General features: G+C 35.9%; 1 protein-coding gene across 1 annotated transcript in view; it reads right to left on the bottom strand.

The window, feature by feature from the left end:
* Positions 1–25,750, bottom strand: part of CNTN5 (contactin 5) — a 586,668-nt gene that overhangs the window by 326,361 nt on the left and 234,557 nt on the right. The window lies entirely within an intron of this gene.

Here is a 25,750-nt window from a genome sequence, read left to right as displayed (position 1 = left end):
AATATTTGTTCTCTATATATTTTATATAGTTTCTATTGCTCTATCTTCAAGTTCACTCATTTATTCTTCTGCAGTGTCTAACCTGATATTAAGTCAAACAAATAAATTTTTAAATTTAGTCATTAATATATTTGTAAGAGCTGTTTAAAAATGTTCTTTGTAAATGTATAATACCTGCTATTTCTGTGTGTTTTTTTTTTTACTAATTTTCTCCTGTTTATAGTTCATTTTTTTTGCTTCTTCATATTTCTAGCAATATTTGTTATACCCTATATATTGTCAGGTACCTGATTTTTTTAATTTGTCCCTTAACAATTGGTAAATTTTGTTCTGACATGCAAATTTACTTGTAGCTCAGCTTAATCCTTCTGAGGATTGTTTGTAATCTTTGTTAGGATGTGTTCAGAGTAGTCTTTATTTTAGGACTAGGTTAACCCTTGTCCTAAGGTCTGGTCTTATTAAGGTTCTCTGGTGAATTAACCATTTGTTCATAAAATTTTATCACTTTGATTGGTTGGGGTTTTCATTTCTTTTGACTCTGTGCAATATCCAGTATTTTTTCAGCTTCCTGGTAGTTTTTCTTCTCCAGTAGTTTTTCTTAGGGTGTGAAGTCTCACTCTATACATACACTGCTTATTATTTGGTCAAGTACTCAATGATATCCCAATGTAGATTTGAGCAAATCATCCTCTGTGTTGCTTTCCCTTTCTGTTACTGTGCCTTATAAATTTCAGTCAACTCAGCCTCTCTGCTACCTTTTCTCTCTCTTTTCAGCTCACTGAGACTGTTGTGCTCTTCTTGGGTTCTTCCTCCCTAGGTCAGTTTGTGGTAAATGTTTCCTGGCAGAAAGCTGGAATGACACACATTCGTTTTCTATTTATTAGACAAAGTAAATAAACTACAAATATCCTCAACAAAGGTTGTGGAAACAAAAGGAAGTCATGAGTGATTACATATATTATAATATGAATTTAGCAATTTTTTAAAATTAAGAAAAAATAAAGGATATTTTTATATATATCCACATATTATAAGATAATTTTGTTAAAGCAAATCACAAGGATGATAAACAAATACTTCAGGCTGTTGGTTCCTCATAGGGAAAGGCAGGTGGGATTGGTGAAGACCACACAATGACTTCAAGATTATTGTTACTCTTGGTACTGTTTTGATTCTTAAGTTTGTTGCAGGGTTCTTAAAAATTCTTTTATATTAAAGATATGTTATATTAAAATGTATAGATCAAAAGTGTCTGATATTTTTATTTCTCACTCATGTATTCTCAGACATAATTGTCATCCTTTTCCAAATAAAAATTTGTTGGATAAATAAACCTACTTTAACATCTAATTTTCTTTTTATATTCATTTTATTATCATCAGGTTCTATAATCACTATTTGCTTATGTGATGGCATTTCTAGTACAGCTCTGTTTTTGGGTTTTTTTTTTAATAATAGATGTATATCTAAAAGAATTTACATGAAGTCTTTCATATTTTCCTATGAACCTATATGGTAATTTAGGTTTTCAATTCAATCTTGGAGGTCAATTGATTTCTGACACTTTACATTAAGTTTCTTCATCTCTACATTTACTATCAGTTATTTAATCTACACATAAATAGTTTAATGCAGTAGAGAAGTACCACTGAAAAGAAAGCTTGGTTCTTTAATATGAGAATATTCCCTTCTTGATATTATTTTCTTACATGAGGATTTCTATATTTTCTCCTCAGTAAAATACAAAATTATTGAACTAAACACTTATTTTGCATGACATATTTTTTCTGTCTCTAATCTTTACACCATTTCTAGCTTAGTTTGTGTTTTGGCCTTAATAAATGGAATTATAGCTGACTCTTAATTATTTATCTAAGAACATACTACCTCAAATAGTAATGGTCAAAGTTAAAATTGCCATTCTTTACTTTCTTAAGTTTTTAATGTCTTAATTTTCAGTAGTATATTCATAGACTTTCTGACTCCTGTTTGAATCATTCTAGCTACTTTATTTTGTAATAAAATCTTAATTCCTAAGCAGTACCTCTTTCAATCTCCCAGGGAAAGAACTCGGCATTAATAGACAAAAAATGTGAGATGGAAGGCAAGGCTGTGGGATAGTGATGAGTAGTTTCAGGTTATGAGATTGCAGGGGACATGAGAATACACTCCTGGAAGTAGGAAGAAAAAATTGCACTTTGATGGCATAAGAAGGAAGAAGATCTAGGAAGGAAAAAATAAAGAGAACTTCAGTATTAAGAATGATTATAGTCAAAGCTTCAAGAGTTTCAAGTGTGTTCATTAACTCCTTCAATAAAAATTTTCCTAGTCCTTACTGCATGCCAGAACTGTATTAGAAGTGAAGATCAATAAAATAACTGATAGAATGCATTAGGGAATTTCTAACAATTATAAAGGCCAAAAAATGAACTAAAGGATTGAAACACAAAAGGAGATGGCATTAAAAGAACATAGTCAAGAAGACTGTTTATATTAGACTGGAAGGTGAGGGAATGCAGTCCAGAAGAGATGAAACATGAGGTGAGCTTTGAGGGTTAGGAAAATTTATCTAGGCAGCAAAAGTATGTTCCTTGCAGTGAAATCCATGTTCATAAACACAGAAAAGCAGGAGATAGCATGTCAGATTAATGGAACATCACATAATGTAATGTATGTTACACTGCATGATGTGTGCAGGAAAGTGCTGGTAAGTTTATGAAAAGTGGATGTTTTCCCTTCAAAAATAAAGATATATTCAATAAATTTTCAATGTTGTTTACTTCCTTTTTTACTTTCTTATATTCTTAAGATTAATATTCTAAAATTTTTGCCTCCAAGTTGTTAGAAGCTTTGGAAAGTAAAAATTTCAAAAAGCATGGGTGGAGTGGCTGAAGACTTAATTGGAAAGATTTCTGTATGCAATGATATGCATAAGCTATTATTAAATGAAATAGTGATCCTGAACCTAGTAGCAGTTCTAACTTTTTACAGGCATTCTGGACAGCTCATATTTATTTATGTTGTTCATGACACCTTAGGGGAAATGATTTTTGCTGTTTTCAAATGACTTCTTTATAATCAAATATGATTCATTCATTTTTCTTTGTAGGTACATAGGATTTTTTAAATATCTGGAAATATGGTAAAATTTGAATCTACTTAATATTATAATATTATTCAAAGAGAATTTCTTTTCAATAATAACCTGAAATGGGGTTTTTGTTTTAAAAAATGACTGATTTTAGCTACACCAAGAAAATGAGTAGAAATGTCAGCTTTGATGGTAAGGCAGAAACTGTTATATTTTTCCTTATTTTAGACTGTTGAACTTATATCTGTTCAACTATACATTTTATTTTCATGTAGAATAAGCAATGAAACTTAAAGAAGGTAAAGGAGCTTTTTCTTCCTAATATTGTACTGAGGATGGCACTATTCATTTGGCTCAAAAATATCCCTGCTGATAACAGTAAAAGATTGTGAAGCTACGTTGAAATTCTGACACATGCTTTTTGTTATGCGCTGTCAAAGTGACAAGTTAAAAAGTGCTTCCAAATGTAGCTCTAGAAAGTAAGGAAAGTGTTGGATGAACTTTAGCCATTGTTGAATTCATTAAAGGTATTTTATTTAAAGATCATTTTTATACATATGATAAGGTAGTGTGTAGAATCTGTCAAGGAAGAAGGAATACTTAGCTGTAAAGATTTAATGATTTCAAAGGAAAGTACTCCCCAACTACAAATCACCGTACATAGACAAACTGTAGGTATATCTAATGGAGCTTCCTATTTTCCTTGCATAAGTCACAAGTGAGATATGAAGTTTACATCTGATGTGAAAATATACACAATTATGGCTCCTTTGTGACTTGCACAGAAAAGAAGGAAACATTGTATAGCTTCGATAGAAACTGAAAAAACTAAGTTTTATAACTTTTCTCTAAGAAAGCCCATAAAAAAAAAAGGTATTGAGATAAAGTACTTTTTTTCTTTTATGATCCTGTAACTCAAAAAAAAAAAAAAGAATAAAACTCAACTGCTAGTGTAGGTGATCACTACTAGCTACATAATATGCAAAATCTTTGAAGGCAGAAGTTTTCAATGTAAAAGTTTGGAAACTTTCAGCAACAGTGAGCATGATGCCCAGATCTTTCTTGAGAGGGTTTCACCTTTGAGGCAAGAAACTAATGTCACAGTCACCAACAATTGGACTAGTTAGCATTTAAGGAGGAGAAATTAATTGCATCTAACTTACGTATAAGTTCTGTCTGCTTAGATCTGTCTGCTTTTGGATTCTTGACTAATGTATTGACTCATAGCCTTCTTCTGCTTAGAAACTAAGAGTCACCGTTCAGAATATGTCTATCTTAGGCAAGTAATCAAGCTTGGGTAAAGAATCTTGGTAGTCTCTGTGAGGTTATGGACCGGCATGGTCTTTATATTGGGTTGGCCAAAAAGTTCTTTTGGGTTTTTCCATAAGATGTAATGGAAAAGCCCGAACGAACTATTTGGCCAGCCCAACATTTTTATCATTGTTTTATAAAGCTTACTACTTTTCTTCCCTTTAAGTAAGGTAATGTAACAGTGAAAGCAGTTAATTCTGAGGTCAGTCCATGTCTCATATATTGGCAATTGGATGTCAGTATATGAGACGTAGTTCTTTTCCACATGTAGTTCTTCCCAGGTGCTTCTTAGCCCCAAATCAGAGGAGACTCTTAAATTCGGCCAAATGAGGACTTGGAGGAATCACATGCTAAACTGTTTTTGCCAAGGAACAACAAGACTAGGTTTGCAGATAGCTGAAGGAAGTGTCTGGAATAATGATATATTTATTCATTCATGCATTAAAAAATTATATATGATGTATCTACTATGTGATGTGTTGTAACAGATTTTATAATAGATATGGGGGTTTTAATGATAAACATGATAGACATGGAACTTTCATACAATTAGTTAGGTAATAACTTTAAAGAATAATAGACATGATTTTGATGAAGTACAGAGGTAGGAGCACCCAAGGCAGTGTGGTGGGAGAAGAGAATGTTTCCTTAAGCAAGTAACATTAAGTTCATTCTTGAAGGTGAGCAACAGTTGTCCAGTTAGAGGCAAAAATCTTCAAGGAAGAGTTAATAGCATGTGCTGCCTTGTAAGAGAAAATGATGTATTTAAGGAAATGAAAAATTCAATATGTTTGGTGGTGACAAGCCTGAAGAGGTAGGCAGGAGTGAGCATGAAGTGCCATAAAAGTAATTTTAAAGAGCTTGGATTTTCTTAATGGTTAATGAAAAGCTTTGAGGCATTTTAAGCAGATGTGTGATGTTCATATGTGAGTTTAGGACAGGGCTCTACAAACATTTTTTACAGCAAGATATAGTAAACATTTTAAGCTTGCAGACTAGATGGTCTCTGTTTTAAATACTCAAGTCTGCCATTGTAGTGAGAAAGCAGACATGGCAATACATAAATGAATGGGTATGGCTGTGCTCCAATGAAACTTTCTTTATGAAGAAAGGTGATCAGTCATAGTGCATAGTTTACCAACTCTCTATTTAGGATATTATATTTGCAGCAAATGGAATGCATTGAGAATAAGTTAAAGTAGAGGTAGAGAGAAAAATTAGGGGGCTGATGAAGATATCTATATGAAAGATGACTCTGGTCTAGACAAAGGTAATGGAGTAGAAATAAGAAATGGATATTTAAAATATTTAAGAGGTAGAAATAACAGAACTTGATGCTAGGTGGAGTACAATGAGAAAAAATGTTGCAATGTTAGTCACTGGATTTTTGGCTTATATAACTGGAGAACAAGAGACGATGTTAATTGGGCTCTTAATATGGGCCAGACACTGTTCCAAGTACTTTGTCTTTGTACATATCAACTCACTGAATTCCTTCCTCCCTTCCCTCACATTAACATGAGATCAATTTCCCTAACAAATTTTTAAGTGTCCAATAAGGTATCATATTGGATTATCAGTGCAATGTTGTGTACAGCAGATCTAGAAATTAATTATTCTCCATAGATGAAACTTTATCATAGTGAATAACAACTCCCTATTTTCCCTCCCCATTATCCCCTGGCAACCATCATTCTACTCTCTACTTCTATGTGTTTGATTATTTTATATACCTCATCTAATCGGTTATCATGCAGTACTTGTCATTTTGTGACTGGATTTTTAAATTAGCATAATGTTCTCTAAGTTCATTCATATAACGGGATTTCCTTGCTTTTTTAAGGCTCAATAAAATTCCATTTTATTTATATATAACGTTTTCCTTATGCATTAATTTATCAATGAACATTTAGATTGTTTACAAATCTTGGCTCTCGTAAATAATGCAGCTATGAATATGAAGTGCAAAAATCTCAAGGCCCTAATTTCATTTCTTTTGAGTAAATGCTGAGAAGTGGGGTTGCTGGATTATATGGTAGTCATATTTTAAATTCTTTGAGGAACCTCCATAATATTTGCCATAGTGGCAGCATCATTTTACATTTCCACCATCAATGTCTAAAGGTTCCAATTTTTCCATATTTTTACCAATACTTGCTGTTTTTTGATTTTTTTGATAATAGCAATCATAATAGGTATAAGGTGATATCTCATCATAGCTTTGATTTGTATTTCCCTGATGATTAGTGATATTGAACATCTTTTCATATACCTTTTAGCCATTTGTAAGTCCTCCTTGGAGAAGAGTCTATCCAAGTTCTTTGCCCATATTTTAATCAGATTATCATTATTATTTTTTATTTTTGCTATTGAGTTGGAGTCCCTTATATATTTTGATATTAACCTCTAATCAGATATATGGTTTGTAAACATTTTCTCCCACTCTGTAGATTGCATTTCATTCTGTTAATTGTTTCCTTTGCTGTGGAGAAGATTTTCAGGTTGATGTAGTCTCATTTGTTGATTTTTTGCTGTTATTATTTGTGTTTTTGGTGTCATATCAAAGAAATCATTGCCAGATCAATGCCATAAATTCTTCTCCAATGTATTCTAGGAGTCTCATAGTCTCAAGTTTTATGTTTAAGTTGTTGATCCATTTTGAGTTGATTTTTTTGTATGGTGTAAAATAGGGATAAAATTTTATTCTTTTGCATGTAGATATCCAGTTTACCCAACAACATTTGTTGAAGAGACTATCCTTTCTTCATTGTATGGTCTTGGCACTCTTGTCTGAGATCAATTGATCATATTTGTGTGGGTTCATTTCTGGGCTTCCCATTCAGTTACATTAGTCTACATGTCTGTCTTTATGTCAATACCACACTGTTTGAATTACTGTAGCTTTGTTATATAGTTTGATATCAGGATGTGTGATGTCTCCAGCTTTGTTCTTCTTTCCCAAAATAATTTTGTCTCTTTGAGGTCCTTTGTGGTTCCATAAGAATTTTAAGATTGCTTTATTTTTTTTTCCAAATGCCATTGGAATTTTGTCACAGATTGCATTGAATCTGTAGAATGCTTTGAGAAGTATGGACATTTTAACAATATTATGTCATTCAGTCTATAACATAAGATGTTTTTTCTGATTATTTGTGTCTTCTTTATTACCTCACCAGTGTTTTGTAATTTTCACTGTATAAGTCTTTCACTTCCTCAATTAAGTTTATTCCCAAGTATTTTATTCTGTTTTATGCTGTTGCCAATGGGATTATTTTCTTAATTTCTCCTTCAGATTGATGTTAGTGTACAGAAATGCAACTGATTTTTGTATGTTGCCTTGTATCTTGCAATTTTACTAAATTAATGTATTAGTTCTAACACTTTGTTTGTGTGTGTGTGTGTATGAATGTGTGTAGTTTTAAAAGTTTTCTACGTTAAGATCATGTTATCTGCAAACAGATAATATTACTTTTTCCCATGTTATTTTGATGCCTTTTATTACTTTTTCTTGCCTAACTGCTTTGGAACTCCCAGTACTATGTTGAATAGACATGTCAAGAGTGGGTATCCTTGCTTTGTTCCTGATTTTAGAGGAAAAATCTCTCAGGTTTTCATCACTGAGTATAATGTTACCTGAGGGATTTTTATTATATGACCTTTATTATGTTAAGCTAATTTTCTCCTATTTTCAGTTTGTTGAAAGTATTTATTATGAAATGATGTAGAGTTTTGCCAAATATTTTCTTTCTGCATCTAATGAGATGATCATGTGGCTGTTGTCCTTCTCTCTGTTGATATAATGTGTCATAGTGCTTGATTTTCATATATTGAACCATTGTTGCATCCCAAGAATAAATCTCACATGGTTGAGGTGTGTAGTCCTTTTAATTTGGTTTGCTAATATTTTATTGATGACTTTTGCATCTATCTTCATCAGGGCTATTGGCCTGTAAGTTTTCTTTTCTTGCAGTGTCTTTGCCTTACTTTGGAATTAGGGTAGTGCTGGCCTCATAGAGTGAATTTGGAAGAGTTCCCTCCTGTTTAATTTTTGGAAAAGTTTGTGAAGGATTGACATTAATTATTCATTAAGTGTAAAATTCACCACTGAAGCCATCTGGACATGGGCTCTTCTTTGTTTGGAAGCTATTGATTACTGACTTAAACTCTTTACTAACTGTAGATATGTTTAGATATTCTATGCTTTCATGATTAGGTCTTGGTAGGTTGTATGTTTCTAGACATTTATCCATTTATTATATGCTATCTAATTTTTACCATATAATTGTTCATATTTGTCTCTAATGATTCTTTTAATTTTAGTGGCATCAGTTGTAATGTCTCCTCGTTCATTTTCTGTTATTTATGTGAATCTATTCTCTTCTCTTCTTAGTGAGCCTAGCTATTGTTTCATCAATTTTGTTTATCCTAAAAAAACAAAAAAATACCCTTTAGCTTTGTTGATTTTTTTCTATTTTTGTTCACCATTTCATTTATATCTGCTCTAATTTTATTTCCTTCCTTCTGTTAATCTTTTCACTTAGTTTGCTCTCTTTTTCTAGTTCTTTGAGTATAAAATTAGGTTGATTATTTAGATGTTTATCACTATAAATTTTCCTTTTAGTGCTACATTTGCTGTATCTTATACATTTTCATATGTTGTATTTTTGTTTTCGTTTGTCTCAATATATTTTGTAATTTCTTTCCTGATTTTTTTCTTTCACTGTTTGGAGTATGTTGGTTAATTCCCATATATCTGTGAATTTTCCAACTTTTCTTCTATTATTGATTTCTATTTTCATTCCATTATGATAAGAAATAATACTTGGTAGGATTTTAATCTTTGTAAATTTGTTAAGACTTGTTTTCTGGTCTTACATGTTATCCCTCCTGGAGAATGTTCCATGTGTGCTTGATAAGAATGTATATTCAGGAGGAGTAAAGTCAGAAGCATGGGAGAGTGAAACACTCCCTTTGTCTCTCTCTTTCTATCTACAACAAGTAAAACATCCCCAAATCAACAAAGTTGCCTTTACCCAATGCACAAGGACATTGGAGAAATCCACACACCTATACATCTAAAGGTGAGTGGACTGGCACACATAGATGAGGTGGAACTGGGATAATCATGAAGGCAGTGCCTGCCATCCTGGCCCTCTGGCCACAGCAACTGAGCCTGCATCCCAGAGAACTTGTTAGCATCAGGGGAAGAGGCACATGCTACTATGGCTTCCTGGCTGCAACAGTATCTACAGCCACAGGTAACTTGGAAGCAGCAGCAGTGGGGCCTGGGACCCCAACTCTCCAGCTACTGAGTTGACCACAACTCTGACCTACTGACCTCCCACCCACAGCAGAAGAACCTGTGGACACTGGACATGACATAGGTGCCTGAATAACCCTGGCTCTTCCCCACCCCCACAGAGGCAGAGCTGGTGACAGGTGATCCCAGACATGGTAGAAGAGCCTACCATTTTGGTGCCACAGGCAGTAATGCAAGTGATATTGATGGCAGCAAGGTACCAATGAGCCCAGAGGCACAAGAAGTAATAACACGGGCACAGGGCAAAGCCTCTCAGAGAGGTGGTGGAGGGTGGAAAGTATGGACACTCAAATATAACTGGAGGCAGTTCAGAATCAAATACAAAAATGTTTACTGTTTCAAATGCATTGGCAGAGGAACAATTCATCAAGAGCCATGAAGAACCACAGTAAAAATGAGCCATAAAAAGAACATGACAATTCTCCAGAAACCAAACTTCAAGTCATGAATATGGTGATCTAACTGATAGAAAATTCAAAATAGAATGAAGAAACTCAATGATCTACAATAAAACTCAGAAAAGCAGTTCAATGAGATCAGGAATAAACATAATGAACAGAAGGAATATTTTACCAAAGAGACTGAAACTCTAAAAATGAACCAAACAAAAATTCTGGAGCTGAAGAACTCTGTACATACAGTAAAGAAAGCATTAGAAAGTATTGTAAATAGAGCAGACCATATGAAGAGAGAATTAGTGAGCTTGAAAATTGAAACATAGAAAAGATACAAAGGATAGAACAGGAAAGAGAAATAAGACATTAAAAAATGAAAAAAAAATTCTATGAGAACTATTTGACAGTTGTAGGAAGAACAGCAGTAGGGTAATGAGCATCTCAAAAGAAGAAGAGAGGGAGAATGGAGCAGAAAATTTACTTAAGGAAATAATAGCTTAGAACTTTCCAACCTTGGAAGAAGAACTGAATAGTAAAGTCCATGAAGCTAAGAGAACACTTAATTAACTCAACACAGAAAGACCTTGTCCAAGACTCCCATATTAAAATTTTCAAAAGTCAATGACAAAGAAAACAATTTTTAAAGGCCATCAGGGAAAAATGGATGGTAACCTACAAAGGAATCCCCTTTACACTATCACCAGATGTCTAAGAAGAAACTCTAAAGTCCAGGTGGGAGTGGATTGACAGTCTCAAAATACTGAAAAATTAAAAATCTCACCAAGAATACTCTATCTGGCAAAATTATAATTCAGATATGAAGAAGAACTAAGACTTGCCCAGACAAACAATGGGAGTTCATTAACACTAAACCTGTCTTAAAATAAATGTTGAAAAGAGCTCTTTCACCAGAAACAAAAAGGCAAAACTACACTAAACTCTGAGTAAGGTGATAAATAGACAGAATCAGATAATTGTTGCTCTTTATCAGAATAGGTTTTAAACACTTTATTATAGCATAAAGGTTAAAGGGGGGAAAGTTAAAAACAACAGCTATGTCTACTAAGATTTGGTAACAAGTTCACAACATACAAGGGAGAGTGTGAGCCAAAAAAAAAAAAAAGAAAGAAAACACATAAAAGGGGAAGAGGAAAAGGATGGAACCCATATATGTGAATGAAGATTAGAAGCTATCATCATCTCTTATCTATGAGAGGTTTTATAAAAACCTAATGGTAACCATAAAACATAAATCTAGAGCAGAAACACAAAACAGAAAAAAAGAGACAACTAAAAAACAGTCATAGAAACCACCAAACTAAAATGGCAGACAGACACACACAAAAAAAGAAAGAGTGGAGATATACAGCAACCAGAAAACAAATGGCAGTACTAAATCCTCATCTATCAATAATCATCCTAAATGTAAATGATTGAATTCATCAATTAACAAACAGGGTGGATGGCTGGATTAAAAAGCAAGACCCAATTATATGCTGCCTCAAGGAAACTCACCTCAGGTCTAAAGACAAACAGAGGCTCAAAGTGAAGGGATAGAAGATGATATTTCAAGCAAATGGCAGCAAAAAGAAAGCAGATGTAGTCATACTCATATTACACAAAATAGACATCAAGCCAAAAAAGCTAAAAAGATGGACACCACATAGTGATAACAAAAGATATTATAAATAATAACTTAATAGAGTAAATTTGCAGGGTACAAAATCAACATATAAGAATCTGCTCTGTTTCTATACACTAACAATGTGCTGGCAGAAACATAAATTAAGAAAACAATCCCATTTATAATCACAACATAAAGAATAAAATACCTAGGAATAATTTTAACCAAGGAGGCAAAAGACCTGTAGACCAAACTATAAAACACTGTTAAAGGAAATTGAAGAAGACAAAAATAAATGGAAAGACATTCCATGTTCATGAATTGGAAGAATTTAAATGTTCATATTACCTAAAATAATTTGCAGATTCAATTTAATTCCTATCAAAATCCCAAGGACATTTTTCACAGAAATAGAATGGAATTCATATGGAAACACAAAGGACACTGAATAGCAAAATCAATCCTGAGAAAAAAGTATGAAGCTGGAGGTATCTCACTCCCTGATTGCAAGCTACATAACAAAGCTATAGTAATTGAAACAGCATGGTATTGACTTAAAAACAGATACTTAGATCAATGAAACAGATTTAGGAATCCAGGAATAAACTGATACATATAGGGACAATTAATTTATACCAAAGAAGTAAAGAACATAAATGGAGAGAGGATAGTCTTTTCAATAAATGGTATTGGGCTCAGGTGAGCAGGTAACACAAAGGAGTTCATACCAGGAGGTGTGGACCATTGGAAACAATGTCAGAAGCTGTATAACACCGGTCCCAATACATACTCTATTTTGGGTTTGGTGCTGAGCAAAACTTTTGAGCAATTTAAGAAAAGACAAGGTGTAAAGGAGATAAACAAAATTGATAAGCTTTTAGCCAGACTCATCAAGAAAAACAAGGAGAGGACTCAAATCAATAAAATTAGAAATGAAAAAGGAGAAGTTATAATGGACACCACAGAAATACAAAGCATAATAAGGACTACTATAAGCAACTACATGCCAATAAAAGGGACAACCTGGAAGTAATGGACAAATTCTTAGAAAGGTACAACCTACCAAGAATGAACCAGGAAGGAATCGAAAATATGAATAGATGAATCACAGGTAATGAAATTGAAACTGTGATTAAAAATCTCCCAAAAAACAAAAGTCCAGGACCAGATGGCTTCACAGGTGAATTCTATCAAACATTTAGAGAAGAGCTAATACTCATCCTTCTCAAACTCTTCCAAAAAATTGCAGAGGAAGGAACATTCCCAAACTCATCCTAAGAGGCCACCATCACCAATACCAAAACCTGACAAAGATACTATGAAAAAAGAAAATTACAGACCAATATCACTGATGAACATAGATGCAAAAATTCTCAACAAAATACTAGCAAACAGAATCCAACAACACAATAAAAGGATCATTTATGATGATCAAGCAGGATTTATCCCAGGATTCTTCAATATATGCAAATCAATGTCATACACCATATTAACAAACTGAAGAATGAAAACCATATGATCATCTCAATATATGCAGAAAAAAGATTTTGATAAAATTCAACACTGATTTATGATAAAAACTCTCGAGAATGTGGGCATAGAGAAACCTATCTCAACATAATAAAGGACATATATGACAAACCCACAGCCAACATCATTCTCCATGGTGAAAAACTGAAAACATTTCCTCTAAGATCAGGAAGAAGACAAGGTCGTCCACTCTCACCACTATTATTCAACATAGTCTTGGAAGCCCTAGACATGACAATCAGAGAAGAAAAAGAAATAAAATGAATACAAATTGGAAAACAAGAAGTAAAACTGTTATTGTTTGCAGATGACATGATACTATACATAGAGAATCCTAAAGATGCCCACAGAAAACTATTAGAGCTAATCAATGAATTTGGTAAAGTTGCAGGAAACAAAATTAATGCACAGAAATCTCTTGCATTCCTATACACTAACAATGAAAGATCAGAAAGAGAAGTTAAAGAAACAATCTCACTCACCACTGCAACAAAAAGAATAAAATACCTAGGAAAAAACCTACCTAAGGAGGTAAAAGACTTGTAGTCAGAAAACTATAACACACTGATTAAATAAATCAAAGAAGACAGAGATGGAGAGATATATCATGTTCTTGGATTGGAAGAATCAATATTGTGAAAATGACCATACTACTCAAAGCAATGTACAGTTTCAATGCAATCCCTATCAAATTACCAATGACATTTTTTTACAGAACAAGAACAAAAAATCTTAAAAGTTGTATGGAAACACAAAAGACCCCGAATAACCAAAGCAGTCTTGAGGGAAAAATTGGAGCTGTCGGAATTAGACTCCCTGACTTCAGACTATAGTACAAAGCTACAGTAATCAAGACAATATGGCACTTGCACAAAAACAGAAACATAGATCAATGGAACAGGATAGAAAGCCCAGAGATAAACCCATGCACCTATGGTCACCTAATCTATGACAAAGGAAGCAAGGATATACAATGGAGAAAAGATGGCCTCTTCAATAAGTGGTGCTGGGAAAACTGGACAGCTACATGTAAAAGAATGAAATTAGAACACTCCTTACCACCATACACAAAAATAAACTCAAAATGTATTAAAGACCTAAATGTAAGACCGGTCACTATAAAACTCTTAGAGAAAAATATAGGAAGAACACTCTTTGACATAAATCACAGCAAATTCTTTTTTGATCCACCTCCTATCGTAATGGAAATAAAAACAAAAATAAACAAATGGGACCTAATGAAATTTAAAGCTTTTGCACAAGAAAGGAAACTATAAGCAAGATGAAAAGACAACCCCCCAGAATGGGAGAAAATATTTGCAAATGAAGCAAATGACAAAGGATTAAACTCCAAAATATACAGACAGCTCAAGCAGCTCAATATTAAAAAAAACCAAAAACAACCGAATTCAAAAATGGACAGAAGACCTAAATAGACATTTCTCCAAGTAAGACATATAGATGGCCAAGGGACACATGAAAAGCTGCTCAACATCACAAATTATTAGAGAAATGAAAATCAAAACTACACTGAAGTATCACCTCACACCAGTTAGAATGGGCATCATCAGAAAATCTACAAATAACAAATGCTGGAAAGGGTGTGGAGAAAAGGAAACCCTCTTGCACTGTTGGTGGGAATGTAAATTGATACAGCTACTATGGAGAATAGTATGGAGGTTCCTTAAAAATCTAAAAACAGAATTGCCACATGACACAGCAATCCCACTACTGGGCATTTACCCAGATAAAACCATAATTCAAAAAGACACATAAACTACAATATTCATTGCAGCACTCACTATTTACAATAGCCAGGTCATGGAAGCAACCTAAATGCCCATCAACAGATGAATGGATAAAGAAGATATGGTACATATATACAATGGAATATTACTCAACCATAAAAAAGGAATGAAATTGGGTCATTTGTAGAGATGTGGATGGACACAGAGACTGTCATACAGAGTGAAGTAAGTCAGAAAGAGAAAAACAAATATCGTATAATAACACATATATGTGTTATTATAGAAAAATGCTAGAAAAATGTTACAGAAGAACCATTTTCAAGGCAGAAATAGAGACACAGATGTAGAGAACAAACATATGGACACAAAGGGGGGAAAGCAGAGGAGACATGCTGTTGGTGGGATGAATTGGGAAATTGGGATTGACATATATACACTAATATGTATAAAATACATAACTAATAAGAACCAGCTGTATTAAAAAAATAAAATAAAATTCCAAAAAAAAAAAGAAAAATTCAGGTGTAATTCATAGGTGGTTTTCTCAGGATGCAAATTGTTTTACTGCCAGTGGTATGTGATGTGTATGTTCAGCCATGAAGGGAGAAGCTGATGGTAGGCTGAATGTTTCACTTTCTCAATTCATTCTTCTTTTTTAGAGAAATTTTCTTATCCACTGTTCTCCATGAGTCCTGGCTTTGCCTCTGGTGGTGGTGGTGGGGGGTCTTCCTTGTCCATCGTTCTCCAAAAATACATATTAAGTGCATATAAGAGATTGAAACTTGAAGAGGGAAGGTTCAGATTTCAAAGGTCATTTCCTCCTAGTATAGATGTAGCTCCAGAGATGTTTTGGGGTTTGAAGAATTATAGGCTTTTTGCAAAAATCATGCTTGTAATTTCTTCAATAATAAAATTCTCTCAAAAAATGGTGTTGGGAAAACTGGACAGCCACATGTAAAAAAATAAATGTAGACCAGTATCTCACATCATACACAAAAATAATTAAAAATAGATTAAGGACTTGAATGTGACCTGAAAGTATAAACTCCTAGAAGAAAACATAGGCAATATGTTCTTTGTCTTTGGTCCTAACCTTATCTTTCTATATAGGTCTCCTAGGAAATTGGACTACATGACACTAAAAGCCTCTGCACAGCAAAGAAAACTGTCAACAGAATGAAAAGACAACCTATTAAATGGGAGAAATTTTGCAAATCATATATCTAATAAGGCGTTAATATCCAAAATATGTAAAAACTCATACAACTCAACAACAGCAAAGCAAACAATCCAAGTTATACATGAGCAGAGGAGCTGAAAAGACATTTTTCCAAAGAAGCCATACAGATGGCTATCAGGCACATAAAAAGATGTTCACCATCACTAATTATTAGGAAAATGCAAATGGAAACCACAGGAGATATCATCTCATACCTGTTTGAATAGCCATTATCAAAAATGCAAGAAATAATAAGCATTGGCAAGAATGTGGAGAAAAGGGAATCCTCATACACTATTGATGGGAATGTAAGTTGGTGTAGCCACTGTGGAAAACAGTATGGTGACTCCTCAAAAAATTTAAGACTAGGACTACCATATGATCCAGCTGTCTTACTTCTGGTTATTTATCCAAAATACAAAAACACTAATTCAAAAAATATATATGCACCCCTATGTTCATTGCAGCATTATTTACAATAGCCATAAAATGAAAAAAAAATTGCCCATCAATGGATGAATGGATAAAGATGTGGCTTATACACATACACACACACAATGGAATACTTCTAAGACAGAGAAAAGATAAAATCTTGCCATTTACAGCAACATGGATGGCCTTGAGGGGATTATGCTAAGTGAAATAAGACAAAGAAAGACACACACCATATTATTTCATTTACACGTGGAATATAAAAAAAAACAAAAACAAACAAAAACCAAATAAATGAACAAACCAAACCAAACCAAACAAACAAAAATACATAGATACAGAGAATAAAGTAGTGGTTACCTGAGGAGAAGGGGGAGTGGAGAGGGTGAAGTGGATAAAGACGATCTAGCATATGGTGATGAATAAAAACTAAATTTTTGGTGGCAAGCACACTGCAATGTATATAGAAGTAGAACATTGTATACGTGAAACTTATATATGGTTAAAAACCAATGTTACCTCAATAAAAAATAGATTAAAATATTTTTTAATGCTCTCAGTAGGGGTAAAAGAATGTATTCTGCTGCTGTTGGGCAGAGTGTTCCATATATGTCTTGTAGTTCCATTTGGAATAGCATTGTTCAAGTCTGCTGTTTCTTTGTTTATTTACATATGTTTACATTGTGTTTATATTTTTTAGTCATAATTGTTTAAATCTTTTGTCTTTTAACTTTTATACTATGGTTAAAGAGATTTATCCACCACCACCTTTACAGTATTAAAGTATGCTGTACATGTCAATATATTTCCCTTTACCAACAAGTTTTATACTTTTATGTCCTTTTGTATTGCTGTTTAGAATCCTTTAATTTGAATTTGTAGAACTTTCTTTAACATCTCTTCAGCGTTTAGCAGTTTATCTGGATATAGTATACTTGCTTGAGTGTTTTTTTCTTCCAGCATGTTGAATTTCATCCCATTGCATTTTGGCCTGTGATATTTCTGCTGAGAAATCTCCTTATAATCTATGCGGGTTCCTTTGCATATGACAAATCACTTTTCTCTTGCTGTTTTCTCTCCTTGTCATTGACTTATGACAATTTCATTATGATGTCTCTTGGCTTGGATTATTTGGGGCTCATCTAATTTGCAGTCCACTGGGTTTCCTATATCTGGATGTCCATTTCTTTCTCAGATATAGCAAGTTTTTAGTCATTATTCATTTGAATAAACTTTCTGACCCCTTTTCTCTCTCCTCCTTCTGGGACTCCCATAATGTGTGTATTGGTTGGCTTCACATTTCCCATATGTCACCTAAGCTTTCTTCACTCCTTTTTATTCCTTTTCCTATTTGCTTCTTTGGATAATTTCCAATGACTTGTCTTAGAGTTCACTGATACTTCTTTTCTGTTTTATCTATTCTGATGTTGAAAGTCTTTAGTAAATTTTTCAGTTCAATTATTATATTCTTCAGCTCCATGATTTTTATTACTCTCTTGGTTGAAATTCTCACTTAGTTCATGCATTGTTCTCCTAACCTCACTAAGCATCTTTATGATTGTTATTTTCAATTCTTGGTCAGTATATAGCATATCTTATTTTCATTAGAGTTATTTTCTAGAGATTTATCTTATTTCTTTGTTTGAAACATATTTTCTTGTTCCTTCATTTTTCTTGACTTTTTTTATTAGTATCTGCACAGTAGACAAATTGGTCACCTCTCACAGTCTTCAAAGCCTAGACTTGTACAGGGGCAAATCTCATGAATCAACCCAGCCAGAGATTTTAGAGACCTCTCAAACCTTAGTGATAGTTCAAAATTCTTTCTTTGTTTTCAGTCACCCACATGTTATCTAGAGTTTTATGGGTCTTGTCAATGCTCTGAGACAGGTGATACAGAAGCCTGTATCTTGGAAGCCCGCATAAAAATTAGGATCTTGCATGTATGTTGCAATCCTTCCCTTCCTTCCCATGAGAGAAGCTAAGAAATAGGATTTTCCTCCCAATTGCATGGTGCTACATCAGGAGCAGGGTTTATGAAAAGAGAATATCATAAATATCCTTATTGTTTCAATGTTGGACATTTTGTTCTTGCATGGGATGCAGAGGTCTCAATTAGTTTTTGGATTCTTCACAAATTGAATCATTCTATGTACTGTTGTTGAATCAATGTCTGGAGTGGGGTGATGGAGGTCCAGTGATTTTTATTCTGCCATATGCCTGCCATAACTATCCTGAATTTATTTTTATAACAACTATATGAAATAAAAATTATCATTCTGTCTAGTTTACATCTGAGATACCAAGAAATTAAGGAACTTGAGAACAGAATGAATTATTTTAAGAGGGGAGAAATAAAATCATGTGTAAATCACTTGAAAAAAAGCCAGTATACAAAAAGATATTGAAAATATTGGAAAGGTTAACAATCATGAGAATATACTAAGAGAGGAGACAGATAAATACAGTGGAGTAAGAGGACACAGATCTTACCTCCCCACACAAATACAACAAAAATAAATCTACATGTAGTGCAATTCTCACTGAAAGCTAACTGAAGACTGGCAGAAAGACTCTTGTACAACCAAGGCTCTAAGAATGATCCCCATGGAATAGGGTAGAAAGGGAAGAGAAGTGATCAAGTCTGGACCTGTGCCCCTAAGAAGGGACACAGAAGTGGAGGGGGACTACATAGGCAGAGATCTTTCCTGGAGTTTGAGCCACATATTGGGTACCCAAGCACTGGGGTCTGACATTGGGAAGATGAGACCCCACAGCTGGTTAGAAAACCAGTGGGTTAACAAGAGGGCTCTAAGAAAGGTAGACTCTGATAATGAATGTCATGCACACACTTGCTTACTCCTGGAACATGATGGAGAAAGCATATTGAAACTGCCAGGGACTCTGATCTGTTTCCTGTGAAAGCTCTGGCACACACCACAGCCTGAGTGGAGCTCTGACTCTGGACACATTTGCTTTGTGAAGCAGCTCCAAACTAGGGTGAAGGCTTCAGCATCTGAGGGGACTGCTCAGTTGTGAAGGACGGAACATGACTGAACCCAGAACAACATCTGAAAGGGGCAGGGACAGCCATTATTTCCACTTACAGAGGCAGTGCCTCAGAAGTGGTCCAGGACTCTGACTGGGGCCAGGACCACTACAGCCCATATTCAGACCAATGCCAAGCACTGGCTCCAGCCCCTCTTGCTTTAGCACCACTTCCCTCTCCAGTGAAGGTGCCAGTGCTGGGAGTGGGAAGAACAGACACTTAGGGCAAATGGAGTAAGCTTGGATATAACCCTCAGGAGTTCTGCCCCAGCAAGTTGGGGCCTGCCTCTGTCTTCAATAAGGTGGTGTTGGCCATTGAACAGAGGAGAAGCCCTTGCTCACACCTGGCTCTGACTTTAGCCCATCCATCTCCAGACCCACGTCCTACCAAGTTGATAGCTGCCAGCACACCCTGGAATGATGTGATTCATGCTCACACCATATCTAGCTTTCCACTGGGCACACACAGACAGTACAGGGATGCTCCCATACAAGGACACCACTTCAAGACAAGAAATGATAACTGTTTCACCTAATTTCCCAGAGACAGAGAAAGTTAAGCAAAATGAGAAGACAAAATAATTTGTTTCAACTGAAACAACAAGAGAAAACCCCTGGAAAAACAACTAATGATACAGAAATAAATACTTTACCACATGAAGTGTTCAAAGCAGTTGTAATGAGACTGTTAACTGAGTTAGAGAAAATAATAGATTTTATTCTTTGAACACAGTGAGATTTTTAACAAGTAACTAGAAAATGTAAAAAAGAACTGGTCAGGGCCAAAGAATGCAGTAACTGAAATGAAAAACATGCTAGAAGGAATCAACAGAAAACTAGGTGATACAGATTAATGCATAAGTGATCTGGAAGATAGAATGATGGAAATCACCCAATCAGAACAGCAAAAAGAAAAACAAGTTTAGAAAGTGACAGCAGATTAAGGGATGTCTTGGACAGTATCAAGCATACCAGTGCTTGCATTATGAGATTTCAGAAGAAGAGAGAGAGAAAACTGTCAAAAATATATCTGATGAGACTCTGGCTGAAAACTTCCCAAACTTAAAAAAGGAAACAGATATCTAGGTAAAAGAAACACAGAAAGTCCCAAGCAAGATGAATCCAAACAGACCCACACTGAAGCATATCATAATAAAAATGGCAAAAGTTAAAGATAAAGAGAGAATTCCAAAGGCAGCAATAGAAAAACAATAAACCCACACAGTTATGGTCAACTAATCTATGATAAAAGGGGCAAGAATATACAACAGAGAAAAGATAGTGTCTTCAATAAGTGGTGCTGAGAAAACTGTACAGCTACATGCAAAGGAATGATATTAGAACATTTTCTCACAACATATAAAAAAAATGAACTCAAAATGGATTACAGACTTAAATGTAAGACCTAGAACAGTAAAACTCATTGAAGAGAACATAGGCAGGACACTCTTTGACATGAGCTGTAGCAATATATTTTTTTGATATGTCTCCTAAGGCAAAGGAAATAAAAGCCAAAATAAACAAATGGGACCTAATTAAATGTAAGAGATTTTGCACAGCAAAGGAAACCATTGACAAAATGAAATGACAGTCTACAAAATGGGAGAAAACATTAGCAAATAATATGACTGATGAGGGGTTAATATCTAAAATATATAAACAGCTCAAACTACTCAATATTAAAAAATCTAACAACTCTATTAAAGAGTGGGCAGAAGTCGTGAATACAGATTTTTCCAAAGAATATATATAAATGGACAACAAGCACATGGAACGATGCTCAAATCACTAATCATCAGAGAAATGCAAATCAAAACCACAATGAGATACCATCTCACACCTGTCAGAATGACTATCATCAAAATACCTACAAAAACCAAATGTTGGCAAGAATGTGGAGACAAGGGAACTCTAGTACACTGTTGGTAGAAATGTAAATTGGTGCAACCACTATAGAAAACAGTATAAATGTTCCTCAAAAAACTAAAAATAGAAATACCATATGATCCAGCATTTTTGCTCCTGAGTATATATCTGAGAAAATGAAAATGCTAATTTGAAAAGACACATGCAACCCAATGTTCATAGTAGCATTATTTACAATATCCAAGATATGGAAACAAGGTTAAGTGTCCATCAACAGTTAAAGAAGATGTGATATACATATATATATATATATATATATGTGTGTGTGTGTGTGTGTGTGTGTATTGTTCACATACACAGTGGAATATTAGTCATACAAATGAATGAAATTCTGCCATTTGCAACAATGTGAATGGACCTAGATTATATTATGCTAAGTGAAATAACTCAGGCAAAGACAAATACTGTATATTATCACTTATATGTGGGATCCCAAAAAAATAAAACAAATAAATGAATACAACAAAACAGAAACAAATTCACAGATATAGAGAACAAACTAGTGGTTACCAGTGGGGAAAAAGAAGTGGGGAGGAACAAGATAGGGGTAAGAGATTAAGAGATACAAATTACTATGTTTAAAATAAATAAGCAACAATGATACGTTGTACAGGACAGGGAAATACAGCAATTATTTTATAATAATTTTAAATTATAATCTATAAAAATATTAAATTACTCTGTTATATATCTGAAACTAATACAATATTGCAAACCAACCCTACTTTAATTAAAAAAGAAGAGGGAATATGCTAAGAAGACAAAAGGGGATAAAATGAAGAATGAAGGTAGATTTGCATTAGTGATAAAGATGTCTTTTCGTGTTCTAAAATGATGTTAGGAAAAAGGACATGTAGGGTGGTTGGAGGTTTGTAGGTTGGTAGTCAGGAATGAAGTCATTTTGCTTGTCCAATAGTTATGATTATTTCTGTAAAGTAACATCTGACACGGCCTGCTGAAGCAGGAGATGAAGGTTTGAAGAGAGTGGTGTTAGAATTAGCCATTATGAAGACATAAGCAGGCTAGTGACAGCATCAAGAGCCTAAGTAAGATTAAGGATGATACGTTTATAGTGGGACCATTTCATAGAATTCTCTTCTTTCCTCAGTAGTGCTAAGCAGCTTGAGAAGAGGCACACAGACACTGGAGGATTAAATTCAGTAAGAATTTGAAGAGTTGGTATAATGAAAGAACACTGTGGCAAGAAACTTAAAGATATGAGACAGAGTGACTAAAGCAGGAGACCATATACTCTAGTTCATAAAACGTAAGAGATGAAGACAGAGGTCTTAATAAAAAGGAATAAATTAGAGATCACGGATAAGGTAATTTTGATGTGGTTGAAGACTGAATGGGGGGTCCAGAGGAAGATGGCGGAAGAGTAAGACGTGGAGATCACCTTCCTCCCCACAGATACATCAGAAATTCATCTACACGTGTAACAACTCCTACAGAACACCTACTGAATGTTGACAGAAGACCTCAGACTCCCCAAAAGGCAAGAAACTCCCCACATACCAGGGTAGGGCAAAAGAAAAAAAAAGAATAAACAGAGACAATAGGATAGGGACGGGACCTGCACCAGTGGGAGGGAGCCGTGAAGGAGGGAAGGTTTCTACACACTACAAGCCCCTTCGTGGGCGGAGACTGCAGGTGGCGGAGGGGGAAAGCTTTGGAGTAGCGGAGGAGAGCACAGCAACAGGGATGCGGAGGGCAAAGCGGAGAGATTCCAGCACAGAGGATCGGTGCCCTCAGGCACACACCAGCCCGAGAGGCTTGTCTGCTTGGCTGCCGGGGCGGGCGGGGCTGGGAGCTGAGGCTCGGGTATCGGCTTTCAGTCGGAGCGCAGGGAGAGGACTGGGGCTGGCGGCAGGAAGAGAGCCTGAGGGGGTTAGTGCACCACGGCTAGCACGGAGGGAGTCCGGGTAAAGGGTCTGGAGCTGCCGAAGAGGCAAGAGACTTTTTTCCCTTTTGTTTCGTGGTGCGCGAGGAGAGGCCATTAAGAGGGCTGCTTGGGGAAGCGGCGTAGACAGGCGTGAGCCGCGGGTAAGGCGCGGACCATGGAGACGGGCGTGGGACGCTGGGGCCGCCGCCGCCGCCGCCGCCGCCGCTGCGGGGCCTGTGTGCGAGCGCGGGTCACTGTCCACCCCGCCTTCCGGGGGGCCTGTGCACCCCACCACTGCCGGGGTCCCGGGACCTGGGGACGGCTTTCCCGGGAAAGCGCACGGAGCGCCACGGGCTGCTGCAATGTCACGCTGGCCTCTGCCGCCGCAGGCCCGCCCCACACTGTGCGCCCCCCCCCCTGCCTGAATGAGCCAGAGCCCCCGAATCAGCGGCTCCTTTAAACCCGTCCTGTCTGAGCGAAGAACGGACGCCCTCCGGCGACCTACGCGCAGAGGCGGGGCCAGGTCCAAGGTTGAGACCCGGGAGCTGTGAGAGCAGAGAAGAGACAGGGAAATCTCTCTGTGCAGCCTCGGAGGCAGCGGATGAAAGCTCCAAGGTCCATTTGATGTGCCCTGCATCTGTGGAGTGCATGAATGGACAGCGAATCATCCCAAATTGAGGAAGTGGACATTGAGGACAAGTTTTAAGACTTTCCCCCCTTTTCCTCCTTTTACAACGAATTATCCCAAATTAAGGAGGTGGACTTAGAGAGCAAGATTTCAGACTTCTCTCCCTTTTCCTCTTTTTACAACGAATTATCCCAAATTGACAAGGTGGACTTGGAGAGCAAGATTTTTGATTTTTCCCCCTGCTCTCTTTTTGTGAATGTGTTTGTGTAATCTTCTGTGTAAGATTCTCTCTGTATAGCTTTGCTTCCACCATATGTCCCAGGGTTCTATCGGTCTGTTTTTTTTTCAATAATTACTTTTTAATTTTAATAACGCTACTATATTTCATACTTTATTCTATTTTACTTTACCTGCTCTTTTTTTCCTACCTTCCCTTCCTCCCTCCCTCCCTCCTGTCTTTCTTTCTTTCTTTCCTTCTTCCCTCCCTCCCTCCCATCTTCCATTCACTCTTCCTTTTGCTTTCATTCCTCTCTCCCTCCCTCCTTTCTTTCCTTCTTTCTTTCCTTTCTTCCTCCCTCCCTCCCTAATTTCTTTCTTTCTTTCTTCCTTCCTTCCTTTCTTCCCTTCTTCCTATCTTTCCCTCTCTCTTTCTTTCTTCTACTAATTCTTTCTTTCTACTTTTTCTCCCTGTTATTCTGAGCCGGGTGGATGAAAGGCTTTTGGTGCTGCAGCCAGGAGGCAGTGCTGTGCCTCTGAAGTGGGAGAGCCAACTTCAGGACACGGGTCCACAAGAGACCTCCCAGCTCCACATAATATCAAGCAGCGAAAATCTCCCAGAGATCTCCATCTCAACACCAGCACCCAGCTTCAGTCAACGACCAGCAAGCTACAGTGCTGGTCACCCTATGCCAAGCAACTAGCAGGGCAGGAACACAACGCCACCCATTAGGAGAGAGGCTACCTAAAAATATAATAAAGCCATAGGAACACCAAAACACACCACCAGACGTGGACCTGTCCACCAGAAAGACAAGATCGAGCCTCAACCACCAGAACACAGGCAATAGTCCCCCACACCAGGAAGCCTACACAACCTACTGAAACAACCTTAGCCACTGGGGACAGACACCAAAAACAACGGGAACTACGAATCTGCAGCCTGCCAAAAGGAGACCCCAAACACAGTAACATAAGCAAAATGAGAAGACAGAAAAACACACAGCAGGAGAAGGAGCAAGATAAAAACCCACCAGAGCTAACAAATGAAGAGGTAATAGGCAGTCTACCTGAAAAAGAATTCAGAATAATGATAGTAAAGCTGATCCAAGATTCTATTTCCCAGATCCATAATCTTGGAAATAGAATAGACAAAATGCAAGAAACAGTTAACAAGGACCTAGAAGAACTAAAGATGAATCAAGCATTGTTTAAAAACACAATAAATGAAATGATAAATACTCTAGATGGGATCAATAGCAGAATAACTGAGGCAGAAGAACGGATAAGTGAGTTGGAAGATAAAATAGTGGAAATAACTGATGCAGAGCAAAATAAAGAAAAAGGAATGAAAAGAACAGAGGACGGTCTCAGAGA

The sequence above is a fragment of the Mesoplodon densirostris genome, chromosome 7, assembly GCF_025265405.1.
Source record: "Mesoplodon densirostris isolate mMesDen1 chromosome 7, mMesDen1 primary haplotype, whole genome shotgun sequence".
Classification (NCBI taxonomy): domain Eukaryota; kingdom Metazoa; phylum Chordata; class Mammalia; order Artiodactyla; family Ziphiidae; genus Mesoplodon; species Mesoplodon densirostris.
The sequence above is the reverse complement of the archived record's forward strand: the minus strand, read 5'-3'. Positions and strand labels throughout refer to the sequence as shown.